The 19,774-nt window shown below is 36.2% G+C and overlaps 1 pseudogene; it reads left to right on the forward strand.

The window, feature by feature from the left end:
• The first annotated feature begins 838 nt into the window (after positions 1 to 838).
• On the forward strand, positions 839 to 4,607 carry LOC138921553 (olfactory receptor 2T8-like; annotated as a pseudogene).
• The last annotated feature ends 15,167 nt before the right edge of the window (positions 4,608 to 19,774 follow it).

The raw sequence follows: 19,774 nt of genomic DNA on the forward strand, positions 1-19,774 counted from the left end.
TATAATTTAAGCATTTTAAAAATATTTTTCCTCTCAGATATATTTATACTTCACCTGTGACTGATAATTATGCCTCATGTAATAAGGTTGTTTTAAAACTGCTTCCTTTTCTTTTTAATAACCTTTTTAATCACGAGTACGTTGTTATAGTTATTGCTATGCTCTCCAAGCATTTACTGACATCAAAGATCCTCTCATGCTTGCCTTTCATACTCACCTGATCATTGCAAGTCTCCATGATGGTACATTGTGTCGTGAAACAATGCGTAGGGCATGGCTCCAAGTCCTAGGAAGCTGCGGAAAGAAATGTGCATTTTATTACAAGTGTGATGGAAACAGACTGAAGGTTTCAGAGCAGAGAGTGATGAACTAGAAGAGCCAAGCTTTAAAATCAGGTAAATAAAAACAGTTATTTAACGAGAGGAAGTAACATTTTCATCAATTATTGGGGATATTATGTTCCTTCAGTGGGGAACCTTTGTTATACTCATCTGTTCCCTTCTGTGGCCCTTGTAACCTGCAGTGAAACAGCTGTAATTTTTTGTTTATTAAAAAAGTAACTAATTTGAGTATGTTAAAATTTCCAAAATTTGAAAAGAATTCATCTAAGACTCAAAGAAATATAAATAGTAAATGTTTAAATAAGTGTTTATTTTCTAAAATGGTTAATTTTGGTTTCAGTACACATAAGGAAAGCACAATAGTAATAATTATTAAATAATATAATAAAAGCCAAATTATTTACAATTTTATAATCTTGACAGTTTTTTTCTACTTTTGATTCATTTTGATCTATTATACCAACCAAACAATATATCATTGTGTGAAATACATAGACTAACGTTATTTAAAACATTAAAAGGCTGAGTTACAGAGAAGTGGAATAATAGGTCAAGCAGAACCATCTTAACTGGGATGTAGGGCTTTGAGTCAGGACCTTGGATTCCATATCCAGCACATGTGCAGAAGTTATGAAGCCAAACTAAGGTTTGTAGATGATGAAAGTCCCTTCCTTCTCTATTTTTCCATTTGCAGAATCACACCAGAAGAAATCGTGGAGAAGAGAAACACAACATCAGACTTCATTCTTCTAGGACTCTTTAAACATACAAGACCCCACCTCTTTCTATTCATGGTGGTGCTGACGATGGCCATTGCTTCTCTTATGGGCAATGTATTCATGCTTCTCCTGATTTACTGGGACCCCTGGCTCCACACACCCATGTACTTCCTACTGAGCCAATTCTCCCTCATTGATGTGATGCTGATTGCCACCATCGTGCCCAAAATGGCTGCTGACTACTTGACTGGCAAGAAGTCCATCTCCCCTGCTGGTTGTGGGCTGCGGATCTTTTTTCACTCACACTGGGTGGTGGGGAGAGTTTCCTTTTAGAGCCATGTCCTATGACCGCTACATGGCTGTTTGCCATCCACTGAGATATCCTGTCCTCATGAGCCAGCAATTATGCCTGAGAATGACTTTGGGGTCTTGGTTCCTGGGGGCAGCTGATGGGCTCATGCAGGCTGCTGCTACCCTGAGCTTCCCATTTTGTGGCTTATGTGAGATCAATCATTTCTTCTGTGAGGCCCCCATGCTGCTGAGCTTGGCTCGTGCTGACATATCAGTCTTCGAAAATGTAATGTACATCTGCTGTGTGTTAATGCTTCTGGTCCCCTTTTCCCTCATCCTGACCTCCTACAGTTTTATCATCGCAGCTGTTCTCCAGATGCGTTCTAGAGAAGCCTGCAAGAATGCTTTTGTCACCTGCTCCTCACATTTGGCTGTGGTGGGACTCTTTAATGGAGCTGCCATTTTCACCTACATGAGACCCAAATCCTACAGGTCAGCTGACCTTGATAAGGTCGTGTCAGCATTCTACACTATCTTCACCCCTGTGCTGAACCCCCTCATCTACAAACTGAGGAACAGCGAGGTCAAGGGGGCCCTGAGAAAGGTGGCTGGGGAAATGTGTAAATTTAAAATGACAGCAAACTTAGTCTCATTCTTCAAATTATTCAAAGAGTCTAATTTCCTGAAGTTGTTAACATTTAAACATATGGCAATTCTCTCTCCTTTAATAATGCTTGAAGAGAAAGTTAAATTCTTTGATCAGTATAATAGGAAGTAGTTAAGAATTATGTGAGACTACCGTACTAAGAGAGGCTATTTCTTGAGCACTTACTATTTGCTATGCTCCACACCAAGCAATTTTTATACATTATTTTTCATCCTATTAACAGCTATATAAGTACTTTGACACCCATCTTCTAAGTGAGAAAATGGAGGCATGGGAAACTAATATTGTTCTCAATATCACACAGCAAATAAATGTTAAAATGTGACTCCCAAGCTTGTCCTTTAAGCTGGTATATTTATTTCTGTCCAGGAATTTATTTTAAACACTCTGTTCTATGTTTTTGCTCTGTACATGTTATATTTTCACTGTTTTCGTAAGCAGTCTTTCACAATCTGTTTTATCTGGAGCTTGAAGGCAAACCATTTTAATTCATGTAACTTTTTGTTTAAGTAATGTATATCTTTCCCCGGGCTCTAGTTGTAATTGCAGTGGCCAATCTGTTTTAAAGTACACCACGACTAAATTCTTTCTTGGAATTAATTTTGTCCATGATGCTTAAATGTTATGTTGATTTATGATGGACATGGGGTCCATGGATATGAATTCACATACATAAACATGCTTAGTCTTAATAGAACACTTGATGATAATGAGTGAGCAAACCTGAGTAAGTCAGCCGCCTGTTTCTTATAAGTTATATGGATCACCTCACATCTGCAAATGTCCAGATAACTAGAATTATTTCTCATGCAAAATATGGGCACTCCTCCAGGGTTGGGGGCTTTGAAAAGAGAATAAATAAGACTATTTCTCTATCTGTTGGAGGAAGACGCAAGCCAGATAAGATACAGACAGACACGGTAGAAAGATGTGGTCATCAGAGCCAAATTACAAGCAGAAACTGCATAATAAGTTGGCTTAGAGAATTTTATTATGGAGGCTAAATTTTGTATGTTTGTAGCAAATTTAAGAAATAAATGAAATTTTAAACATACATAGAAAAATGAATCCAGAAAGAACTTCCAGGGAAAATAAATCTGCAATATGAGTTTCTGAGAGTTAAAATGGCATTTCAAGTCCACCTCAATTCCAACATGAAAATTTTAGAGCGACATAGGAAATTTCCAGCTTCGTGTTGTGATGCAAGTACCAATACCGTGTGCATATTGGTGGTGGTACCTTAACAGATGCATGTAGATCCTGGGTCCATGTCTAGAGAGATTATTCAGGAAACTCTACACTTTGAGAAGGAATTGAAGATGTCGGAAGAGAGTAGCCCTCTGCTCAAGACTAAGAGTTTGCTTGCCTTGTTTATCATTCTCCTCACCCAGTGTTAGGATGAAAAAAAGGAACATAATTGCTAATATTCTGTCAATTATGCCATCAATATTTTTTGTTTTCTTACAATGAACAAAATTGACACAAATAAACGCAGTCATGAAAACGTCATTATTTGTGCCAGATTCATTTGCCATCAGAAAAATAGATTTTAAAACATATGGATTTGAAAATCATATAAGCCCGTAAAATTTGGTAAGAATAAAATATTTCAACAAGACAACTGTTCAGCCTGACCTATAGGAAGAGACTCAAGCAAACAAAAGAAAATAACAGAATGGCATTATCTCCAAGCAAACACAGACATTAATAAAATTTGACCAGATGCCTGTAAAAATAACAATACAATTCAGAGAAATAATATAGACCTGTTATCTGATCATAATGAAATTAAATATGAAATCAAAATTGAAAAGAAAATTTCAAAATAGTTTTGGAAATTCTATGTCTGTCTCTTTATTTTTTTGATTGCTTTTCAGAGTTTATACCCTTAGTTTTTAAATAAATGTTTCTGTAGAAAATTTTCAAAAGGCACTACTGATGTGTTTTTTATCGATGTCTGAAAACAGAGGAACATCATGCGGAGGCCACATGTACAAAAGCAGGAACTGTAAGAAAATCTGAAGTGGGGAGTTACCTTGAACATACCATCTTCAAGGCATAATTCACTTACAGCTGATACAGTTTTTGGTTAATGCAGTTAATACAAATCTCAAGCATACAGCTTACAAATTTTACATATGTATATGCTTATGTAACTACAACAAAGATCAAGATTTAGAATATTTCATACTTCTAGTACTCTTGGAGTCTTCCTTTTGCTTTTTCCTAATCAAAAACTCCAAGAAGCTAATCATTATTTGAACATATCATCAATTACGCCATGCTTCTTGCACTCAATACTGTATTTTGGAGATTCATCCATATTGCTTTTTGAGATTCCGCATGTAAGCGAGATCATATGGTATTTTTCTTACTCTGATTTTCCATTTAGCATAGTACCTACAAAGTCAATCAGTGTGTCACAAATGCCTGGGTTTCCTTCTTTATTGTGGCTTAGTAATATTCCATTGTGTGTGTGTGTGTATACACACACACATATACTTAATACATATATACATATGAAACAAGTTGTTTGCAGGTGTTTGCTATTGTGAATAATGCTACAATAAACATGGATGTACAGATATCTCTTTGAGATTCTGATTTCATTTTATTTGGATATATACCCATAAGTTGGGTTGTTGGATCTCATGCTAGTTCTATTTTTAATTATTTGAGGAATCTCCATACAGTTTTCCATAGTAGCTGTACCAATTTACATTACCAACAACAGTGCGCAAGTCTCCCTTTTATTCACACCCTCAGCAACATTGTTATCTCTGGTCTTTTTCATGATTGATGTGAGGTGACCCCATTGTGGTTTTGATATGCATTTCTCTGATGATTAGTGACATTAAGCATCTGCTCATGTATTTTTTGGTCATTTGTAAGTCTTTATTGGAATAATGTCTATCCAGGTCCTTTGTCCATTTTTTCAACCAGGTTATTTGTATTTTCGCTATTAAGTTGTAGGAGTTCTGTATGCATTTTTGCTATTAACCTCTCATCACATATTTGAAAATATTTTATATGTTTAGTATGTTGCCTTTTCATTTTGTTGATTATTTTATTGTAAAGAAGGCTTTTAGTTTAATGCCATCCTATTTGTTGATTTTTGCTATTTTTGCTTGTACTTTTCATGTCATGTCCAAAAATATCAATGTCAAAACCTACATTGAGGTCTTCTAAGACCTTGTCGTCTGAGAGTTTTATGGTTTCAGGTGTTCCATTAAATTATTTCATCCATTTCCAGTTAATTTTTGTGAGTGGTGTAAGATAGGTGTCCAATTTTATTTAATTGTGTGTGAATATCCAGTAGTTCAAATACTGTTTCTTGAAGAGACAATCCTTTTCTCATCAAGCATTCTTGGCTCCTTTGTCAAATATTACTGGACCATATATGCATGAGTCTGTATCTTGGCTCTCAATTCTGTTCCATTGTTGTGTATGTTTATTTTTATATCAGTACCATCTAGTTTTGATTAGCATGGATTTGTAAGATTGTGTAAAATCAAAAAATGATTTCCGTTGCTTCCAGCTATGTTATTTTTTCTCAAGATTGCTTTGAATATTCAGCATCTTTTGTGATCCCCATACAAATTGTGAGATATTTTTTCTATTTCTGTGAAAAATGCTATTGGAATTTTCATAATGATTGCATTGAATATATAGATGGCTTTGGATAAGTATTGACATTTTAATATTGACTCACTGATCCATCATTATGGGATATGTTTCCATTTGTTTGTGTCTTCAAATTTTTCTTATAGTTTATAGTGTATAGACTCCCCACTTTGCTTGAATTTAGTATTTAGTATACTATATTCTAGTATTTTCTTGATGGTATTATAAATAAAATTGGTTTTTTAAATACCTTTTTCATATATTTTGGTGTTAGTGCAAAGAAATAAAATTGACTTATTTAAGTTGTTGATTTTGCACCCAACAGCTTTACTGAATTAATTTATGCTAAGAATTTCTTGTTTGAGTCTTTAAGATTTTCATACATAAAATTATGTTACCTCCAAACAGAAAAAATTTACTTTAACTTTCTGATTTTGGTGCCTTTATTTCTTTTTCTCAGTGAACTGCTCTGGCTAGGACTTCCAATACTGTGTTGAATTAGAGTGATGAAGATGTGTATCTTTCACTTGTTCATGATTTAGATGAAAAGCTCTCAAACTTTCATTATTGGGATGATGTTAATCACGGACCTTACATATATGAACTTTATTATGTTCAAGTACATTATTTCTTTACACAATTAGTTGAGAGCTTTTATTATAAAAGAAGGTTAAATTTTTTCAAGTAATTTTTCTGCATCATTGAAAGAAGAATAAGATTTTTACCCTTTATTTTACAAATGCGGTGTATCACACTTATTGATTTGCGTATGTTGAGCCATTTTTGTATCCCAGAGACAAGTGCCACCTCATAGTGATGTGTGATCCTTTAAGTGTGCTACCGAGTTCAGCTTGGTAGTATTTTGCTGAGAATTTTTGCAACTATTTTTGTCAAAGTCATTGGCCTGAACTTACATTTTAGTGTACTTATCTGGCTTTAGTGTCATAGTAGTGCTAGCTGAGTAAAATAAATTCGAGAGTTTTCTTTCTTTTACAAATTTTTGGAAAGTTTCTAGAGGGATTGATGTTAATTCATCTTTACTTGTGAGGTAGAATTCACCAGTGACACAATCTGATCTTGGCCTTTTCTTTGCTGGGCTGTTTGATCACAGCTTCTACCTCCTTAGTCGTTATAAGTCTGCTCACATCTTCTGTTTCTTTATGATTCTGTCTTGGTAGGTATATATTTCTAGGACTTTATCCATTTCTTCTATGCTGTCCAATTTGTTGGAGTATAATTGTTTACAATAGTTTCTTTTGATCTGTGTATTTATTTAAAGATTTTATTTTTTCCTTTTTCTCCCCAAAGCCCCACAGTACATAGTTGTATATTCTTCGTTGTGGGTCCTTCTAGTTGTGGCATATGGGACGCTGCCTCAGCGTGGTTTGATGAGCAGTGCCATGTCCACACCCAGGATTCGAACCAACGAAACCCTGGGCCGCCTGCAGCAGACTTAACCACTCGGCCACGGGGCCAGCCCCTCATCTTTGTATTTTAATGGCATCATTTGTAATGTCTTCTCTTCTAATTATATTTATTGGGGTCCTCCGTTTTTTTCTTGTTAATTTTGCTAAAGTTTTGTCACTTCTGCTAATCGTTTAAAAAAAACTCTTACTTTTGTTCATATTTTAAATTGTTTTCCTATTTTCTATTTCATTAACTTCTGCTCTATTTTTTTAATACGTCCTTCCTTCTGCTAACTTTGGGCTTAGTTTTTGCTTCTTTTTCTAGTTCCTTGAGTAGTAATGTTATGTTGTTCATTTGATATCTTTTCTTATGTTTGTGTTTATATTTTTAAACTTGCCTCTTGGTATTGCTTTTGCTGCAATCCATAAATTTTGGTGAGCTGTGTTTGCATTTTTCACCAAGATACTTTTTGTGATTTCCATTTTCACTTCTTCTTTGATTTTTTTAGTTATTCAAGAATGTGTTGTTTAATTTCCATACTTTTGTAAATTTTCTTATTTTCCTGCTTTTATTGATTTCTAGGTTCGTACTATTGTGGTTGGAAAAGATACTTAATATAATGTCTATCTCCTTGACTTTGAGGAGATTTGTTTTTTGGTGTATTTGATTTACTCTGGAGAATTTTCTGAGTACATATGTGAAAAATGTATATTCTGCTGTAGTTGGATGAAATGTTCTGTGTAAATATTTTAGAACATTTTTCTAGACTGTTGTTCAAGTCTTTGCTTATTGATTTTATATCAGCATGTCTCTCCATTGATGAGAGTGGGATATTAAAATCCTCTACTATTATTATATTGCTGATTATTTCTCCATTTAGTTTTGTTAGTGTTTGCTTTATATATTTCTATATGTAGATGCTCATATCTTCTTGATGAATTCACTTCTTTATCATTATACAATAACCTTATTTATCTCTTTGGCAATGTTTAGCTTAATATCTGATTGGTCTGATGTGAGTATATCTACACTTGTTCTATTTTGCTTACCATTTACTTGAAATATCTTTTTGCATCCCTACCCTTTCAGTCTCTGTGTATCCTTAAAGTTAAACTGTGTCTCTTGTACATAGCATATCGTTAAATCTTGTTTTCTTTATATATTCAGGCATTTTATGTTTTGAGTTTTTTTGAGGAAGATTAGCCACGAGCTAACATCTGTCCCCATCTTCCTCTACTTCATATGTGGCACTCCTGCCACAGCATGGCTTGATAGGTGGTGCATAGGTCCACACCTGGGATCCGAAATGGCAAACTCCGGGCCACCCAAGCAGAGCACAGGAGCTTAATGCCACCAGGGCGACCCCACATTTTATGTTTTTTTAGTGGAGAATTTAATCTATTTATCATTAAAGTAATGTTGATAAGTAAGAGTTCGCTATCACCATCTTGTTAGTTATTTTCCAACTGTTTTGGATTTCTTTGTCATTTAGATTGTAAAGTTCTATGATTTCAAGATAGGTTTCTGGAGACTTGGCAACCCAGGGATAAACCCCCGTTGATCACAGTAACTGATCCTTTCGATGTGTTCTTGAGTTCAGTTTGCTAATACTTTCTTGAGACTTTTTACATCTATATTCATCAAAGATACTGGTCTATTGTGTCATTATCTGGCTTTGGTATCAAGGTAAACCTGGCCTTTTTAAATGATGTTGGGAGTGTCCCCTCTCCTTCAAGCTTTTGGAAGAGCTTGAGAAGGATTGATGTTAACTCTTTAAATGTTTGGTGGAGTTCACCAATGAAGCGAGCTATCCCGGACTTTTCTGTGCTGGGAGGTTTTTGTTTACTGATTCAACCACCTTGCTACTTATTGATCTGTTCAGATTTCCTATTTCTTCCTAATTCATTCTTAGCAGGTTTTGTGTGTCTAGGTATTCATCCATTTCTTTAAGGTTATCTGAATTTTTGGCATAATAATTATTCATAGAAGTGTCTTATGATCCTAAGTATTTTTGTTTCTTCAGTTGTGATGACTACTCTTAAATTTCTGATTTTACTAATGTGAGACTTTTTCTTAGAGTAGCTAAAAGTTTGTCAATTTTATCTCCTCAAGAAACCAACTTTAGTGCTATTGACTTTTTTTCTTTATTTCTTGGTCTCTATTTCATTTATTTATGCTATGATATGTGTCATTTTCTTCCTTCTGCTAAGATTTTGGAGAACACATATTGCACATCTGGGAATATTACTAGCTCCCACCTGTAACACTACCAGAAAGAAAGCTATATTTGAGTGAGGAATTGAACAAAAGTAGGCCATGTCTGAATTATAAAAGATCATGGCTCCCTCAATGCCTTTGGGCCCTATGGCACCCGCTCAAATATAATTTTGAAAGTGACTGCCACCCATACTCGTGTAGCCTGGAGCTTATTGCAAAAGCCCATGAGCATCTTCCAGCAGTTACCATTGGGATTTTGGACCAGAAAACTCCCAGCTGCTGCCACTCACTATGCACTGTGTAAGAGAAAAAAACTGCATGTGTTTTAACGCTTCTTTTAGTTCTGTCCTAACTCAGCTAAAGACCACTAGGGACACATCTATTCCAGTAAAGTCAGCTTTACCAAATTACTGCAATAACAAGGGCTACAAGCGACAGAAATGACAGAGTGTCTCATTAAATAAAATAAGAGTGTTCTATATTTGAGGAAAGGGTGGAGTTTAGGTAAAATTTAAAGAATGGTGGGTTTTTAGAGGCTCAATGGAAAGCAAGACTCCGTGTAAATGGTCAACGTTATATCTGGGCTGTACATTAGATACGAGGGTGCTTTTCCCTGGAACTACAAAGTGAGATTACATGAGACATTTTGTGTCCAAAGTCTTCTTATCTGAATTTCTGAATCTGTGTTGAAAAGTGAGACTGCATGTCTACGTCCATGTAAATTAGGTGCTCCCAGAAGGGAGGCATACCTCGTTCTTACCTACATAATTAAAAACAGCAGTCTTTTGAGGCCAGCCAGGTGGCACACTGGTTAATTTCCCACTTTCCGCTTCAGCTGCCTGTGGTTCACAGGTTCAGATCTCATCAAGCCATGATAAGCATCCCACACATAAAATAGAGGAAGATGGGCACGGATGTTAGCTCAGGGCCAGTCTTCCTCAGCAAAAAAGAGGAGGACTGGCAGCAGATGTTAGCTCAGGACTAATATTCCTCAAACAAAAAAGGAGTCTTTGAAAATCTAAAATTTCAGAGAAGAATCTCAGTCAGTAAGAAAATGCCACTCAAATAAGGGACTCATCATGACACTTTATAACTGTAACTTGTACTTAGGTGACATTATTCCTGGTTATATTTGCAGTTGGCTTTTCCTTTGTCTGCTATTTTGGTCTAATAAACAGCCAGGCAGATTTCTTTTAAGTTTTTATTTTGAGCGAATTTTAAGTTTCCAGTTACACCATGCTTTATATTTATTTTTATTTAAGGTTGTTTGTCTAATTATATTCTGCTTGATATGTTTTTTAAAAGTTTTTTGCAAATTCTGCAAACTCATTGAATATTTGTATTTTCTAAGACTTCTCAGCAAGACAAAAGACTCAGAACAATTTACTTATAACCCAAAGAAATATTCCTTTACCACTTCATGTAGTGATTTTCCAATTTAGCTCTTTAAATCAAATGATTAAAAAAATCTGAAACCACCCATTTAGAAAGATCTAACAAAAGATCTTTCTTGAGCTATCCCTAAGTACCCGAGAGTTCACATGTCACTTTCTCCCAGAATAGCTGTACACACATAAATAATTACTTAATAGCAAAATATTTTCAGCATAGAGTTCATTATGAGGAAGGGTGTGGTGGAGAAAATGCAAAACTCCAAACAGAAAGTTGAATGTAATTATCTCAGGATAGGATCAGAGAGAAAGGAGAAAAGAAACAGAAAAAGACTGACAATGAGTTTCAAACACTTTGAAATATTGAGGCAATCAAAAAGTAATGTCAATCTGCAAAAACAGAAACTAGTTTAAGAGACAAAGTGTTTACTTGGAATCAAATAATTACAATTTTGGAAGCATAGATTCAGGTAGAAACTCAAATAATACCCTATATGAAAGATGACATGAGTGGAGCCACATTAGAATAGAGCCAGCATGGCCATTTTAAAGAAATTGTTGTGCATGTCTTGTTTTATCTTCCAAACTAAATCAAACTGCCAACATTCCAAGAAGGCAGTAAGAACAAGAAGATCCTGTTTGTAAGGACTGATAAAATTGGGCTTTCCTGATGACTGCATTGATAAACAATGAATGAAGTTCCAATCTAGCCTTTTGCCTGATGATCAAATCTCAAAGCAATCTATAAAGAACAAACCGAGCCTTACCTCATCTAGCACCAATAAACTCGTCTTTGATACAACTCACCTCATCTTCCTCCCTTTTTCCCATAAAAGCCCTGAGTCCTTCTGCTGTAATCAGAACGTTACTTGGGTTTCTCACTGAATCAGTGCTCCCCGAATTGCAATTCTTTGCTCCCAAATAAACACTTTACCTCATAAACTGGTTTCTGTTTTTGTAGATTGACACCCTCTAAGGAGTAAAAGCCTGGGGCATTTAAAGGCGAAGAAGTGAAGTTGTATTACAAAGAATTTTAATTGGAGTTGGAGACAGAGAGCTAGCCTGCGCTTAACATTAACTATTAATTCTATCTTCCAAGAGTCCACAATTCTCAGTTTTTCTAAAATTTATTTTTAATTGAGTTCATAATACTTTGCATCATTGTGAAATTTCAGTTGTACATTATTTCTTGTCTACCACAGCATAAGTGCTCCCCTTCAACCCCTGTGCTCACTGCCCACCCCCTTCCCCTGGTAAACACTGAATCATTTGCTTTGTCCATGCGTTTGTTTATATTCCACGTACGTGTGAAATCATAGGCTGTTTGTCTTTCTCAGTCTGGCTTATTTGGCTTAGAATAATTCCCTCCAGGTCCATCCATGCTGTTGCAATTGCGATGATTTTGTCTTTTTTATGGCTGAGTAGTATCCCATTGTATATATATACCACATCTTCTTTATCCAATCATCAGTCAATAGGCACTTGTATTGTTTTCATGTCTTGGCTATGGTGAATAGTGCTGCAATGAACATAGGGATATATACGTTACCTTGGATTGTTGGTTTCAAGTTGTTTGGGTAGATACCAGAGGTGAGACAGCTGGGTCATAAGGTATTTCTATTATTAGCATTTTGAGGACTCTCCATACTGTTTTCCATAGTGACTGCACCAGTTGCATTCCCACCAGCAGTGTGTGAGGGTTCCCATTTCTCCACACCTTCTCTAACATTTGCTATTTTTAGTCTTAGTGATTATAGCTATTTTAACAGGTGTAAGATGTTATCTTAGTTTAGTTTTGATTTGTATTTCCCTGATGATTAGTGTTGTCAAACATCTTTGTAAAAAAAATTTTAATTTTTTTACTTGCAGTAACATTGGATTATAACATTATATAGCTTTCAGATGTACAACGTAATACATTTCAAATTCTGTGTAGATTACATCATGTTCACCATCGAAAAACTAATTATAGTTCACCCCCCCCACATGTGAGCCTAATCACCTCTTTTGCCCTCCCCTCCCTTCCCCTATGGTAACCACCAATCCAATTGCCATTGCTATGTGTTTGTTTGTCATTGTTTTTATCTTCTACTTACGAGTGAGATCATACTTTGATTTGACTGTCTCCCTCTGACTAATTTCAATCAGCAGAATACCCTCAAGGACCATCCATGTTGTCACAAATGGCTGGATTTCATCATGTCTTACGGCTGAGTAGTATTCCATTGTGTATAAATACCACATCTTCTTTATCCATTTGTCCCTTGATGGGCACCTAGGTTGCTTCCAAGTCTTGGCTATTGTGTATAATGCTGCAATGAACATAGGGGTGCAAGTATCTTTATACCTTTGCATTTTCAACTTCTTTGGATAAATACCCAGCAGTGGGATAGCTGGATCATATGGTAGATCTGTTCTTAATTTTCTGAGGATATATATTGCTTTCCATAGTGGCTGCACCAGTTGGCACTCCCACCAGCAGTGTGCGAGGGTTCCCTTCTCTCCACATCCTCTCCAACACTTGTTGTTTCCTGTCTTGTTAACTATAGCCATTCTGACTGGAGTGAGGTGATACCTCATTGTAGTTTTGATTTGCATTTCCCTGGTAGCTAATGATGTTGAGCATCTTTTCATATGCCTGTTGGCCATCCGTAGATCTTCTTTGGAGAAATCTCTGTTCAGATCCTTTGCCCATTTTTTAATTGGGTTATTGGATTTTCGTTGTTGTTGAGCTGTATGAGTTATTTGTATATTTTGGATATTAACCCCTTATTTAATATATGGTTTGAAAATATCTTTTCCCAATTGTTAGGTTGTCTTTTCATTTTGTTGATGCTTTCCTTTGCTGTGCAGAAGCTTTTTAGTTTGATGTCAATTTGTCCATTTTTTCTTTTGTTTCCCTTGCCTGGTCAGACATGGTTCTTGAAAATATACTGCTAAGACCGATGTCAAAGAGGGTACTGCTTATGTTTTCTTCTAGAATTATCATGGTTTCATGGTTTCCGGTCTTGCATTCAAGTCTTTAATCCATTTTGAGTTGATTTTTGTGCATAGTGTAAGGTAATGGTCTACTTTTATTCTTTTGCATGTAACTGTCCAGTTTTCCCAACACCATTTATTGAAGAGTCTGTCCTTTTTCCATCGAACGTCTTTTCATGTGTTTATTTGCCATCTGTATATTTTCTTTGGAAAAAATGTCTGTTCGTATCCTCTGCCCCTTTTTTGATCAGACTGTTTTTTGTTGTTGTTGTTCAGTTGTCTGAGTTCCTTATATATTACGAAGATTAACCCCTTGTTGGATATATGATTTGCAAATGTTTTCTCCTACTTGATGGATTGTCTTTTAGTTTTGATCCTAGTTTCTTTTGCCTTGAGGAAGCTCTTTAGTCTGATGAAGTCCCACTTGTTTACTTTTTCTTTTATTTCCCTTGTCTGAGAAGACATAGTATTTGAAAGATCCTTTTAAGTTTGATGTCAAAGAGTGTACTGCCTATATTATCTTACAGGAGTTTTACGGTTTCAGGACTTATCTTCAACTCTTTGATTCATTTTGAGTTTATTTTTGTGTATGGCATGAGGTAATGGTCTACTTTCATTCTTTTGCAAGTGGCTGTCCAGTTTTCCCAACACCATTTATTGAAGAAACTATCTTTTCTCCATTGAATGTTCTTGGCAACTCTGTCAAAGATTAGCTGTCCATATATGTGCAGTTTTATTTCTGGGCTTTCAGTTCTGTTCCCTTAATCTGTGTGCCAGTTTTTGTACCGATACCAAGTTGTTTTGATTACTATGGCTTTGTAGTACATTTTGAATCAGGGATTATGATGCCTCCAGCTTTGATTTCGTTCTCAGGTTTACTTTAGCAATTCAGGGTCTTTGCTTGCCCCATATGAATTTTAGGATTCTTTGTTCTGTTTCTATGAAAAATGTCATTGAGATTCTGATTGGGTTTCATTGAATCTGTAGAATGCTTTGGGTAATATGGAATTTTCATTATGTTTATTCCACCAATTCATGTGCATGGAATCTCTTTCCATCTCTTTATGTCATCATCTATATCTTCAATAATGTCTTATAGTTTTCATTGCATAAGCCCTTCACCTCCTTGGTTTAATTTATTCCTAGATACTTTATTCTTTTTGTTGCAATTATAAATGGAATTATATTCTTGATTTCTCTTTCCGTAAGTTCGTTATTAGAGTATAGAAATGCAAACAAGTTTTGTAAGTTTTGTACCCCGCAACTTTACTGTAGTTGTTAATTATTTCTATTAGTTTCCCGATGGATCCTTTAGGGTTTTCTATGTATAAGATCATGTCACCTGTAAACAGCAAGAGTTTCGATTCTTCACTCCCTGTTTGGATTCCTTTTATTCCTTTCTCTTGCCTAATTGCTCTGGCCAAAACCTCCAGTACTATGGTGAATAAGAGTGGTGATAGTGGGCATCCTTGCCTTCTTCCTGTTCTTAGGGGGATGGTGTCCAGTTTTTGCCCATTGAGTATGATGTTGGCTATGTGTTTGTCATAAATGACCTTTATTCTATTGAGGTAATTTCCTTCTATCCCCATTTTCTTAAGAGTTTTTTATCATAAGTGGCTGTTGGATCTTGTCAAATGCTTTCTCTGCATCTATTGAAATGATCATGTGGTTTTTATTCCTCAGTGTTGACATGGTGTAGCACATTGATTGATTTGCGGATGTTGGACCATCCCTGTGTCCCTGGTATGAATCCCACTTGATTGTGATGTATGATCCTTTTGATGTGTCGCTGAATTCGGGTTGCCAATATTTTGTTGAGGATTTTTGCATCGATGTTCATCAGTGATATTGGCCTGTAGTTTTCCTTTTTTGTGTTGTCCTTGTCAGGCTTTGGTATCACAGTGATGTTGGCCTCGTGGAATATATTAGGAAGTGTTCCATCCTCCCTAATTATTTGGAATAGCTTGAGAAGGATAGGTATTAAATCCTCTCTGAATGTTTCGTAGAATTCCCCAGGGAAGCTTCTCATCCCGGGCTTTTATTCTTTGGGATGCTTTTGATTACAGGTTCAATCTCTTTCCTTGTGATTCGTCTATTCAGATTATCTATTTCTTCCTGGTTCTGCTTTGGGAGGTTGTAAGAGTCGAAGAATTTATCCATTTCCTCTATGTTCTCCATTTTGTTGGCATATAGCTTTTCATATTATTATCTTATAATCTGTTGTGTTTCTGTGATATCCGTTGTTATTTCTCCTCTTTCATTTCTAATTTTATTTATCTGAGCTTTCTCTCTTTTTTTTCTTTGTAAGTCTGGCTAGGGGTTTGTCAATTTTGTTTATCTTCTCAAAGAACCAGTTCTTTGTTTCATTGATCCTTTCTACTGCCTTCTTTGTTTCAATAGCATTTATTTCTGCTCTGATTTTTATTATTTCTCTATTTCTCTCTGTCTGCTGACTTTGGGCTTTGTTAGTTCTTCTTTTTTCTGATTCAGTTAGTATTACTTTGAGATTACTTAGTTGAGATTTTTTCTTGTTTGTTAAAGCAAGCCTGTAGTGTGATGAATTTCCCTTTTAATATGGCTTTTGCTGCATGCCATATGAGTTGGTATAGTATGTTTTCATTTACATTTGTCTCCAGATATTTTTTGATTTTTCCTTTAATTTCTTGAATGATACATTGGTTGTTCAATAGCCTGTTGTTTAGTCTCCACATCTTTGTCCCTTTCTCAGACTTTTTCTTGTAATTAATTTCTAGCTTTATAGCATTGTGATCGGAAAAGATGCTTGTTATTATTTCAATCTTCTTAAGTTTATTGAGGCTTGTCTTTGTTTCCCAACATATGGTCTCTCCTTGAGCATGTTCCATGCGCAGTTGAGAAGAATATGTATTCTGCTGTTTTTGGATGGAGTGTTCTATATATGTCTATTAAATCCAACTGGTATAGCTTTTCCTTTAATTCCACTGTTTCCTTGTTGATTTTCTGTCTGGGTGATCTATCCGTTGATATGAGTGGAGTGTTGAGGTCCTCTACTATTATTGTGTTATTGTTAATACCTTCTTTTATGTTTGTTAATAGTTGCTTTATGTACTTTGGTGCACCTATTTATGGGCCATAGATATTTATGTGTCATGTCGCCTTGGTGAAGTGTCACTTTAGTCCTTATATACTGCCCTGTTTTGTCTCTCTTTACCTGCCTTATCTTGAAGTCTACTTTGTCTGATTTAAGTATGGCAACACCTGCTTTCTTTTGCTTGCCATTAGCTTGGAATATCATGTTCCATCCCTCCAGTCTGAACCTGTGTTTGTCATTGGAGCTTAGATGTGTTTCCTGGAGGCAGCATATTGTTGGGTCATGTTCTTTAATCCATCTCACCACTCTGTCTTTTTATTGGAGAATTCAATCCGTTTACATTTAGGGTGATTATCGATATATGAGGGCTTAATGCTGCCATTTTATCACTCATTTATCAGATCTCCTGCATTTCCTTTGTTTCTTGTCCTGTGTATTTTGGTCTACCAATTGAGTTGTGTAGTTTTTTATGTTGTGGGTTTTTTTGTTTGTTTGTTTTCTTCTGATTTATTATTTGTGTCTACATTCTGCTTTTTTGTTTCATTGTTACCATGAATTTTGTATTCAAAACCTCATAGATAAGATACTCCATTTTCTGATGGCCTCTTATTTCATTAGACTAAACTGATTCAATCCCTTTCCTTTTCCCCTCCTAAGTTGTTTTTCTCACATCTTATTCCATCTTGTGTTGTGAGTTTGTGATTAAAGTGACAAGATTATCTTTGTTTTTGGTGTTTTCCTTCTCTTTATCTTTAATCTTATACTTGAGTGTTTGCCATCCTGTTCTGATGTATAACTACAATTTTCTGATTTCGTCTACCTATTTATCTCCTTACCCTGTGTTTTGTAAGCCTTTTCTCCCTTTTTTTCAGGTATGAGGACCTTCTTGAGGATTACTTGTAGAGGGAGTCTCATGGCTATGATCTCTGTTAGCTTTCTGTTTATCTGTGAATGTTTTTTATTTCTCCATGATATCTGAAGGATATTTTTGCTGGATAGAGTATTCTTAGCTGAAAGTTTTTGTCCTCCAAAGATTTGAAATTGTCATTCCAGGCTGTCCTAACCTGTAAGGTTTCTGCAGAGAAATCCACTGAAAGCCTGATAGGAGTTCCTTTGTAGGTTATTTTTTCTATCTTGCTGCCTTTAGCATTTTTCTTTGTCATTCTCTTTTGCCAGTTTCACTACAATATGCCTTGCAGTAGGTCTTTTTACATTGACATATTTAGGAGATCTGGAAGCCTCTTTCACATGGATTTCCATCTCCTTCCCTAGGTTTGGGATGTTCTCTGCTATTATTTCATTGAACAAGTTTTCTGCTCCATTCTCTTTTTTTTTCTCCCTCTTGAATACCTGTAATTCTTATGTTGCATCTCCTAATTGAGATGGACATTTCTCAGAGACTTTCTTCATTTCTTTTAAGTCTTAGTTTTCTCTCCTCCTCTGTTTGGAGCATTTCAACATGTCTATCCACAATTATGCTGATTCGTTCCTCTGTGATGTCCACCGGAGCATTCAGGGAATCCATATTTTGTTTTATCTCTTCCATTGTGTCTTTCATCTCCATTATTTCTTATTGATTCTTCTTGATAGTTTCAATCTCTTTTGTGAAGCAGCTCCTGCACACACTGAATTATTTCTCTACATTCTCTTTTAACTTGTAGAGTTTTTTGGTGACAGCTACTTTGAGTTCTCTCTCATTTAGATTACATATTTCTTTGTCTTCAGGACTGATTTCTGCCTACTTGTCATTTTCTCTCTTTTGTGGAGATTAATATAACTTTTGATACTGCTAGAGAGTGTGGCTCTGTTTTACTGCATCATGGTATTATTTGGTCACAGTTACCTCCTATCACCACTGGGTGGGGGTCAAGAGCCACATATTCTGAGTCCTCTGCATTTTGCTGAGATCCCAAGCACTGGAGTCAGGCCTGGGCGGGTGGAGGGAGAGGCAGTTTCTTCCACTTGCTCTCAGGAGTTTCTCCCTCTACCCTTGCTGTCTCCTCTCCTGTGGTGTTGGCTTGATGAGGTCATCCCTGCTTTAGCATTCACCTCAGTAGGGGCTTTCCCCTTGGCCATGAGGACCCTGGGGATCTTTGGTGTTCCTGCAAATGAGTGTCCCCTCCCCAGTTCCTTCCCTCTTGGAGGCTGCCCATGGTTCCCAATCCTAGTCTTTTGGAGAGGGAGAAAAGTTTTCTCTTACTCTGTTCCACCTCCTTTGAGGGGAGTTCCAGCTTCTCTGCCCTCCATTGTATGGCTGTGTGTGTCCCCCAAAGTTCTTTTGTGTTGTGTTTGGATGCCTTCTGTTGTAGTATGAAAGTCTTTTCGTTGTGTGGAGGAGGGGCGAGATTACCAGACAAGCTCACTCTGCCGTGATGCTGATGTCCCAGAGTTTCAGTTTTGCAAGATGAAAAAAGTTTGAATTTTTGGAGCAAAGAGCCTGGAGCAGTCACTGGATCAGGGTCAGCCCACAGTCTTCAGTTTTTGTGGTCTGGATGTCTGTTCTCCTGCTGGCTTCTCAAACAATTGCTTGTAAAACAACTGCCATTTTGACACAGTCTGAGAGTTTGGCCCAGTCTAATGTTTAAGACAGCAAGGCTGTTTCTCTTGAAAGGCAGCTCCAACTCCATATTAAAATGGCTCCATTATAGTCGATTTTGACATTTTCCCCTTTTGATTGAGATCTTTCTTTGAAAGAATCACTGATCAACTATTGGAAAGCATTGCTGTTTGACTATTGGAAAGCATTGCTGATCAACTGTTAAAAAACATTGCTGATCAGTCATCAAAGCATCCTCCGTCCTTCATTTTAAGGAAGGCTCATTCCCAGTATGTCATGTACCACACAAGGAGAAACACAATTTCCTTAAGAGCTTTAAGGCCTACTTGGGCAAAAACAGCACCAGAGCAGATACCATCATATTTCTTTAAGGGCAAATACTGTCTATATTTCCTTGAATTTTCTCAGATGCAAGCTCATAAGTGTTAGCAGTCATATAAATGCATTGAGTGATTATTATCCAAGTGGTATTCTTATAATATTGAGTTATGCACAGGAGACAGTTTTACAA

This window comes from Equus caballus, chromosome 30, assembly GCF_041296265.1.
Source record: "Equus caballus isolate H_3958 breed thoroughbred chromosome 30, TB-T2T, whole genome shotgun sequence".
Taxonomy (NCBI): Eukaryota; Metazoa; Chordata; class Mammalia; order Perissodactyla; family Equidae; genus Equus; species Equus caballus.